This window comes from Hyaena hyaena, unplaced genomic scaffold (genome assembly GCF_003009895.1).
Source record: "Hyaena hyaena isolate Hyena2069 unplaced genomic scaffold, ASM300989v1 scaffold_252, whole genome shotgun sequence".
In the NCBI taxonomy this organism is placed as follows: Eukaryota; Metazoa; Chordata; class Mammalia; order Carnivora; family Hyaenidae; genus Hyaena; species Hyaena hyaena.
In genome coordinates, this window is record NW_024080884.1 from 1,414,718 (window position 1) to 1,424,485 (window position 9,768).

Below are 9,768 nucleotides of genomic sequence, written 5' to 3' on the forward strand. Positions count from 1 at the left end.
ATGCCCATCACCCATTTTCCCCTCTCCCCCACCCCCCCATCAACCCCTAGTTTGTTCTTAGTATTTAAGAGTCTCTTATGGTTTGCCTCCCTCCCTCTCCTTAACTATTTTTCCCCCTTCCCCTCCCCCATGATCTTCTGTTAAGTTTCTCCTGATCCACATATGAGTGAAAACATATGGTATTTGTCTTTCTTTGTCTGACTTATTTCACTTAGCATAATACCCTCGAGTTCCATCCACGTTGATACAAATGGCCAGATTTCATTTTTACCTAGAAACCAATTTTATTGTATTTAATTGAATTTGGTCACACGCCTTTTTCTTTTCCTTTCCTTTCCTTTCCTTTCCTTTCCTTTCCTTTCCTTTCCTTTNTTTTCCATTTCTTTGTGTTTTCTCAATTTCCTTCATAAGTTTTCTATAGTTTTCATTATACAGATCTCTTATATCTTTGGTTAGGTTTATACCTAGATATTTTATGGTGTTTTGTGCAATTGTGAATGGGATCAGTTTCTTGATTTCTCTTTCTGTTGCTTCATTGTTCGCGTATAAAAATGCAACCGATTTCTGCACATTGATTTTGTACCCTGAAACTTTGCTGAATTTATAGATCAGCTCTAGTAGGCTTCTGGTGGAGGCTGTCGGGTTTTCTATGTAGAGTATCATGTCGTCTGCGAAAAGTGAGAGTTTGACTTCTTCTTTGCCAATTCTGATGCCTTTGATTTCCTTTTGTTGTCTGCTGGCTGATGCTAGGACTTCCAGCACTATGTTAAACAACAGTGGTGAGAGTGGACATCCCTGTCGTGTTCCTGATCTCAGGAGGAAAGCTCTCAGTTTTTTCCTGCTCAGGATGATGTTAGCTGAGGGCTTCTCATAGATGGCTTTTATGATGTTTAAGTAAGTTCCTTCTATCCTGACTTTCTCAAGGGTCTTTATTAAGAAGGGATGATGTATTTTGTCAAATGCTTTTTCTGCATCTATCGACAGGATCATATGGTTTTTATCTTTTCTTTCGTTGATGTGATGTATCACACTGATTGATTTGCAAATATTGAACCAGCCCTGTAACCCAGGAATGAATACCACTTGATCTTGTTGGATAATTCTTTTTATGTGCTGTTGGATTTGATTTGCAAGTATCTTGTTGAGGATTTTTGCATTTGTATTCATCAAGGATATTGGCCTGTAGTTCTCTTTTTTTGCTGGATCTCTGTCTGGCTTGGGAATCAGAGTGATGCTGGCTTCATAAAATGAGTCCAGAAGTTTTCCTTTGACTTCTGTTTTTTGGAATAGCTTGAGAAGAATGGGTATTAATTCTGTTTTAAATGTCTGGTAGAATTCCCCAGGGAAGCCATCAGGTCCAGGGCTCTTATTTGTTGGCAGATTTTTGATAACTGATTCAATTTCTTTACTAGTTATGGATCTGTTCAGATTTTCTATCTCTTCCCGTGTGAATTTTGGTACTGAATATGTGTTTAGGAATTTGTCTATTTCTTTTAGGTTGTCGAGTTTGTTGGCATATAATTTTTCATAGTATTCCCTGATGATTGCTTGTATTTCTGAGGGACTGGTTGTGATCCATTTTCATTCATGATTTTGTCTATTTGGGTTCTCTCTCTTTTCTTTTTGAGAAGTCTGGCTAGAGGTTTGTCAATTTTTTTTCCCAAAAAGCCAACTCTTGGTTTCAATGATCTGTTCAACCTTTTTTTTGGATTCTATGTTGTTTATTTATGCCCTGATTTTTATTATTTCTCTTCTTCTGCTGGGTTTGGGATGATCTTGTTGCTCTCCTTCTAGTTCCTTTAGGTGTGCTGTTAGATTTTGTATTTGCACGTTTTCTAGTTTCTTGAAATAGACCTGGAGTGCTATGTACTTTCCTCTTAGGGCTGCCTTTGCCGCATCCCAAGGAGTTTGGATTGTTTATTTTTATTTTCATTTGTTTCCATATATTTTTTAATTTCTTCTCTAATTTCCTGATTGGCCCAAGCATTCTTTAGTAGCGTGTCCTTTAACCTCCATGTTTTTGGAGGTTTTCCAGACTTCTTCCTGTGATTGATTTCAAGGTTCATAGTATTGGGATCTGAAAGTGTGTATGGTATGATCTCAGTTCTTTTATATTTATTGAGGGCTGCTTTATGTCCCAGTATGTGATCTATCTTGGAGAATGTGCCATGCACACTTGAGAAGAAAGTGAATTCCATGGCCTCAGGATGTAGAGTTCTAAATATATCTGTTAGATCCGTCTGGTCCAATGTATCATTCAAATCCTTTGTTTCTTTAGTGATTTTCTGTCTGGTTGATCTATCCATTGGTGTAAGTGGAGTAGTAAAATCCCCTGCTATTAGCACATTCTTATCCATAAGATTGTTTCTGTTTGTGATTGTTTTTATATATTTAGGTGCTTCCATATTCGGTGCGTAGACATTTATAATTGTTAGCTCTTCATGATGGATAGACCCTGTAATTATTGTATAATGCCCTTCTTCATCCCTTGTTACTGTCTTTACTTTAAAGCCCAGTTTGTCTGATATAAGTATAGCTAGTCCGGCTTTCTTTTGATTTCCTGTAGCATGATATATATTTCTCCATCCCCTTACTTTTAATCTGAAGGTGTCCTCCAGTCTAAAATGAGTTTCCTGTAGACAGCAAATAGGTGGATTTTGTTTTTCATCCATTCTGCTACCCTATGTCTTTTGATTGGAGCATTCAGCCTATTTACACTCAGTGTTGTTATTGAAATATGTGGGTTTAGAGTAATTGTGTCCTTTGTGGGATTCATGTGTGTGGTGGTGTCTCTAGTATCTTGCGTTCCTTGCAACATTTCCCTCAGAGAGTCCCCCTCAGGATTTCTTGTAGGGCTGGTTCAGTGGTGATGAATTCTTTCAATTTTTGTTTGTTTGGAAAGACTTTTATCTCTCCTTCTATTCTGAATGACAAGCTTGCTGGATAGAGGATTCTTGGCTGCATGTTTTTTGTGTTTAACACATTGAAGATCTCCTGCCATTCCTTTCTGGCCTGCCACGTTTCAGTAGATAGGTCTGTCACCACTCTGATAGGTTTCCCTTTGTATGTGAGGGCCCTTTTATCCCGAGCTGCTTTCAGAATTCTCTCTTTGTCCTTATATTTTGCCAGTTTCACTATGATATGTCATGCAGAAGAGCAATTCAAGTTATGTCTGAGGGAAGTTCTCTGAGCTTCTTGAATTTCAACATCTACTTCCATCCCCAGGTTGGGGAAGTTGTCTGCTATAATTTGTTCTAGGACTCCTTCAGCACCTTTCCTCTCTCTTTCTCTTCTGGGATTCCTATGATACAGATACTGTTCCGTTTGATTGTATCACTGAGCTCTCTAACTCTTCTTTCATGTTCCTGGATCAGTTTATCTCTCTTTTTCTCAGTTTTCTCTTTTTCTATAATTGTGTCTTCTAAATCACTTATTCTCCTTTCTGCCTATTCAATCCGTGCATTGGACGCCTCCAGTTTATTATGTATCTCATTTATAGCATTTTTTAATTCATCATAACTATTTTTGAGCTCCATGGTGTTTGTAGCAATAGTTTCTCTGATGTCTTCAATGCTTTTTTCAAGCCCAGTGATTAATTTTATGATTATTGTTCTAAATTATTGTTCAGTTATGTTGCTTATATCTGTTTTGAGCAGTTCTTTAGCTGTCATTTCTTCCTGGAGTTTCTTTGGAGGAGAGTTTTTCTGTTTCGTCATTTTGGTTAGCTTTCTATCTCTTGTTAATTTTAAAACCTTGTTGTACACTCTGCCCCTGCGAGTTCTGCTGTATTACAGAGGGGTCTTTGACTGTTCAGGGCCTGTCTGTCCAGGAAGTGTTCTTTTTAAGGTGTCTCTTGGTTTCTCTTGTTGAGCATTTGGTTATTTTGTTTCCCTACTCGTAGTGGTATTTGGGACTCCCCACCATGTGTAGTTTGGCTGGTTTCTTGAGGCAGCCCTGGAAAAAGAAAACAGACAACCACACAAGGAACAAAGGTACAAAAACGTACAGACAAAACCAACAAACACGCAAGCCCAGACTCAGGTAAAAACAGCTACAACAACAATGACAAAACAACTCTCTGGCGGGGATGGGTGTGGTTTGGTGTAGGCAGGTCTTGTCTCCACTGTGTCTGCTGGCCGCTCCCTGAGGCCCTGCCTTGGTGGTTGTGGGGAGAAGAATGGCGTCGCCCCAGTCCGTTCTCCGCGAAGCGATGCCAATCACTCCTTTGGGTCCGATCTCCCTGTGCTGAGTACGTAGCCAAGGTGGGCTGAGTTCCATGCCCCACACTCTGCCTCGTTTCCAGGTCCCAGCCCACAGTCTTTGTTTATACCAACCTAAACAGTCCCACAGGTCACTGCTTCCCTGCTGCCAGGGGTTGAATGGGGGGTGGGGGAAGTGTCGCAGTCTCAGATTCGCCGGGGTCAAGCAGCGATACAACCCGAGTGCGCGTGCGGGGAACGAACGTAGCAACTTTAGGTCTGCAGAGTCCGCGCCACTGCTGTGCACTGCCAGCGCCACCGCCAGGCATGGTGCCGGGAGTGCTGTAGTTCAGTTTTTCCTGGCGCCTTCTGGAACCAGGGACACCTAGTTCAAAGTTAGCACCCCAGCCAGAACTAAAACCCACTCTCTTTCCAAGACGTTTTTCTCTTCTCCAGGGACGGTTCTATGAGCAATCTCAGCTTTTCTTTCCTTTCCCCTCCACTCGCGGCAGCTCACTGCTGCTCGCTGTGGCTCATCACTTACCGCAGCTGCATGCAAGCCGGGTTCCCTTCCCTCCCTCCGTATCTCTGAGTCCCGTCCCGCTTTTATCTTTCCTAGTTCGCACTCATGCACTTATGAGGTTTCCTTCCCAGTGTACCCTGTCTCTTTCTCTTCCCAAACTCCTGTGGCTCAGTGTCCTATGACTTCAGGCCTTCTCTGTTTGAGAGATGGGTGCAATTGAAATGCACAGATCTCCCTACTCCTCTGCCATCTTGCTGTTCTCCCTTTCATAAGCTTCTAATACACGTCATTAGGCATTGTGCATGTTAGGCTAACATACATCCTTTCTTATTTCGTCTTCACAACTACCCCATGAAGTTTCATTAATTCGTTTTTATTAATTTATTATATATATTCATTCATTATCCATTTGTTCATCAGGTATTAACTGATAAATGCCTGGCTAGGTCTTTGGGCTAAAGTTTCAACATGTTCTTTACAGCCTCGAAATTTTCTTTCCAGCAAGCATTTAACACATAATTGTATGAGTATTTTATTGGATTTGAGACAAGTTATAGAAGGAGAACTACAGGGTTCTAATAGAACATGCAATGGAGGAAATGGATCTTGGTGAGGTATTAATGGTGGGTAGGTCATGGGGAACTTCTCTCTGGAAGTCATCTATAAATCCATATCTAAAGGCTGCACAGGTGTTTCAGGGATTGGGCAATAGTAGTTGTAGAGATCCAGAGGAAAAACCTAACGGGAATGGAGCAGATCATTTCTGAGGTCTGTTACCAATGCAGACATCCAAAGATGTGTCTTAATAACTTCTAAGCTCCGACCTGCACATAATAGGTCTCATTAACTTAGCAGACAAAAGGAGGGGGAAGATGTGATCAAGGTATGTGCCTGACCTAAATAGGGGCACATTTCCACTGATGCCAGGCCCAAGAAGCAACTTGGAAACCTGAGTGTTTCATGATCTAGGGTTTGTTCATCTTCCTGTGCCTCGTGTCCATAAAATGGGATGCCTTGCTCAATGAAGTGTGTGGGAGCCCGACAGTGACCACAAGAAAGTGTGGTTAGGGACATGGGGATGTGCCTGCACACGGGGCTCCCTGCCTGGGCAAAGCATGCCTGCAAACGGGGTGCTCTGCCAGGAGGCCTCCACACAATATCCAAGTTTAATGGTCCGCTCGCAAACGAGGGAACATGCCCTCCTTAGAAGTAAGGAGAAGGCTGGAATTGTGAGCAGGCCTCTTAGTAAACATGTTGTGGTCGCTTCCTCCCTTTGCTCCCCCCTGTCCTTGAAATGTGTTTGGCTACTTGCCCTTAATTGGTAAAGGAATGCATCTTGTAGATTTCAGTTTGTATCCAGCTACCGGGGTATAAAATAAACCGCATTGCGTAGAATTGTTCCTCCAGCCGGAGTTGTGTCTGTGTCTGTCTTTTGTGTGTGTCTTGTCTTTTGTGTCATTTCGTCCGCAACAAAGTGTTTCACCATGTGTCCTGTGACTTGCCCTGAGAAGCTCTGAAGGTGGATACTGTATGGGTAAGAGCCATTCTCCCTTCTTAGGATTGTTCTGTCACACTCCAGAGGATGGGTATTTCTCAGTAGGACAGAAAATACTGGGTTCAGTACAAGTAATTATGCAGACTCCATTCATTCTGCCCAAATTTTCAATTACTATTCACCATCCCTGCATGGAAGACCATTAGCAAAGACATTTTGAAGTCCATGTTTGCTCTGCAAAGAAAAATTTTCCAATGAGAACCACATCATACAGAGATGAAGAAAGAACATTTGGATTCTGGCTCATTCTGCCATATATCCTGGCTGTTAATCCCTGCCATACCAACCTTCAAGAAGAGAAGAAATGTAGGCTAGGCATTCATTTCAGACCCTTCTCTGTTCCCCACCCCACATGCCCCTATGTCTTATACTCTGAGTCTAGAGTTCTTTCTCGTCTAGCAAGAAAGTGGGGCACAGGATTAAAATGTGAGAGATGGCTAATGTCCGGGAGAAGACAAGAGCCCCGAATAAGAGTCCTTGCTCCGCTTTTATTAAGATCAGAAGGCTTACAGATGTGATGGGCATGCACAAAGAGACAATGAATCTGTGAACATTAACTCATGGGCATGTGGGAAAAGGGGGGGGTTGAAAATATACGGTGTGAGGTGTTTGGGTCAAGTTGATAGGGAAAATCTGCTGTAAAATGGCCAACAGGACGAATAGGAAACATCTGTCCCTAATTAATAAGGAATGCGGAAGTAACTGGCTATAAATTGTTCCTTCTGCTAATGCTCTGGGCTCAGATCTCGGGAGAATGCTCTCCTCTGAGCCCACCGGTGTAAAATAAACCTCCTCCCTTCCAAGATCTCTGAGTGCTTCTTGGTTCTTCCGGCAGGTGATCCAGACCAGCTTCTGCAACAAAATAAACCAAAATCTTGACACCAGACAGATGGTTGTTAATGGCAGACATGAGGCACCCTGTCTATTTATCTTAGCCAGCCTAGGGGATTAAGACAGATAGAGCATGCAAACTCAGGGTCATCAGGCATTTTTCTTTTGCTAATTAGCTCCACTATAGGCCTATTTACCTGATTATCTAATTTGGTTCTTCCTTCCTTTGAAAGCAGCTTTCCGATACACTACTAAATTGGGGGGCGTTTTCACCCTGAATACCTAATCTTGTTTACCACATACACCTTTGCATTGGGGCCTTTGCCCCGCCCTCTCTATCCTGGGGGCCTTGACCCCACCCTTTCTATACTGGGGCCTTTGCCCTGCCCCCTCCATGCTTATTTCCCTAATCTTTTGCCCAAACTTGAGTGTGAGCATCCTATGGCTTTATAATTCTTTTTGCCTTATTAACCCATCAGTGCAGGCTCAGGGAATTCCTAAACTTACTCCCCACAGCCCTACATCTGTTTTATGGGCCAAGAGTTTAGTTTTAGCTTATCTGGAAACTTTTAAAAACCAAGTCCAGTCCAATTCTGCTTCTTTGGTATTACCCCTTTCAGTGCTCTTCTCCTAACTCATCCTCTGGGAAACCATCCTCTCCCAATCTCCTGCTACTTTCTCAGAAATAATTTCTGTCTATTCCCTCGTGGTGCACTATGTCCATATTCCAAATGTTTCCTACTTACCTCAAATCCCCCTTTTGTGCTAGGTTTTAGGAATGCAAGCTATAGACATTATGCTATCACAGCAGACTGATGTACGGACCAGCTGTTTGCATTTCACTAATTGCTCACCTGCAACTCTCCCCCGTTCCTTCTCTTCTCACTAGCTGTCACTTCTGACTATGGCTTTCAATGTTCCTTGAGGCAGGTTTTGTTGTTTGTTGGTTTCATCTGTCCATTTTGATTTTTTTCCCTGGAGTTCCTATACTCTCAGTCATTTTGTGCTTTTGGATATTAGGTTCCTCTGGCCAATGTGTGAAGCAAAACTAGTAGGAAAGAGGGGAAGGCTCAACTTCTCCCATTTCCTAGCATACACTTTTTTTTTTTTTTTTGAGAGAGAGAGAGAGAAACACACACAAAGAGAGAACAAGCAAGTAGGATAGGGGCAGAAAGAGGGAGAAGGAGAGAGAGAATCCCAAGCAGGCTCCCTGCTTTCAGCATGGAACCTGATTCAGGGCTTGAACCCACAGACCTGTAAGATCATGATCTGAGCTGAACCAATTGTCGGGCACTTAATTGACTGAGCCACCCGGGTGCCACGCCCAGCATACACTTTTTAAAACCTTGGCCCACAGATGGTTGGTCTGCTTACTGACATAATCTTTATTATTTTCATGTGTACAAATCAATGTTTCTGCCAAATTACCATCCAATTTAATGAGCAGTGTACATACTTTAAAATGCGTGTCCTATTTTTTTTGTTAGAGATGTATCTCAACATTAAGCTCCACACACTGTCAGCCTTTACAGTCTATGGCAGGTGGCAATCCACTCACAACCCACGATTTGAGCCAACCCCAAGACAGAGCTGGAGGACTCTTCTTCATCCGTCTGGATACCCTCCATTTGGAAGTTTGTTTCAGATGACGACCCTGTGAGAATCCAAGATTTCCTGGACTTTCCGGGGTGCCCTGATGAAGATGTGGTAGGTGTTGGTGTAGAACTTTAAATGATATGTCATCTCCTGTATGTGGTGGGGAAAGAGCAAGAAAGGTGTGAAGTAGCTGTTGCTTTTCCCTCACTCCGGATCTGTGGACCCAGATCTGTCTTTGTCCACTAGGTCACAAAGCCAGGATTTCTAACAAAATGAATGTGAGGAGATTGAAGAGAAAAGGCTCTGTCTATGGAGGCAGCATGTCCCCTCCTATGTCCCAAGACGCTAAAACACTGCTGGGCACAGAGTAGGCACGCAACAGATATTGGTTGGAACAAATAACTTGGAACATTTGCACTAATAATAGTGCTTGGCATGTACTAGGCACTGTGCTGAGCAATTTGTACACCAAACAAAGTCTGGAGGAGTCTTTTTCCTGCTTCACATTTGAGAAAATTGAGACACAGAAGGGATTTAAAACACTAGCTCAAGGCCTGTAAATATGTCTGAAACCCACTGGTCTGACATGAACTCTCCTCAATAGAGCTATCTCCAAGTCAGCTCTGGGAGACATTTCCTTCCTTCTCTTGAAACACATTCCTTCCATTCTTTCCATGAGAATCATCTCTTTCCTCATGGCTGCCTGTTCTTTCCAATATCTTTGCCTCTAATTATTTTCTAATTTTCAAGTAATGTTGAATTTCCCGAAATTGTCCTTAACTCTTGGTTTGTCCATTCAAGGGGATTTTTAATAACGAGGCATTTTCACTGTGGGCATGGGTTTTGGATCTTGGCCACCACATAAACTGTGATAGAGATTCTTCCCACAACTATAGCTAATACCACTGTATGGAATAGGGGAAAGTTGTTAAGATAGTAAATCCTAAAATTTCTCATCACAAGAAAAATAACATCCTTTATCCTTTTCTTTTTGTGTCTCTATGAGATGATGGATGTTAATGAAACTTATTGTGGTAATTGTTTCACAATATATGCAAGTCAGT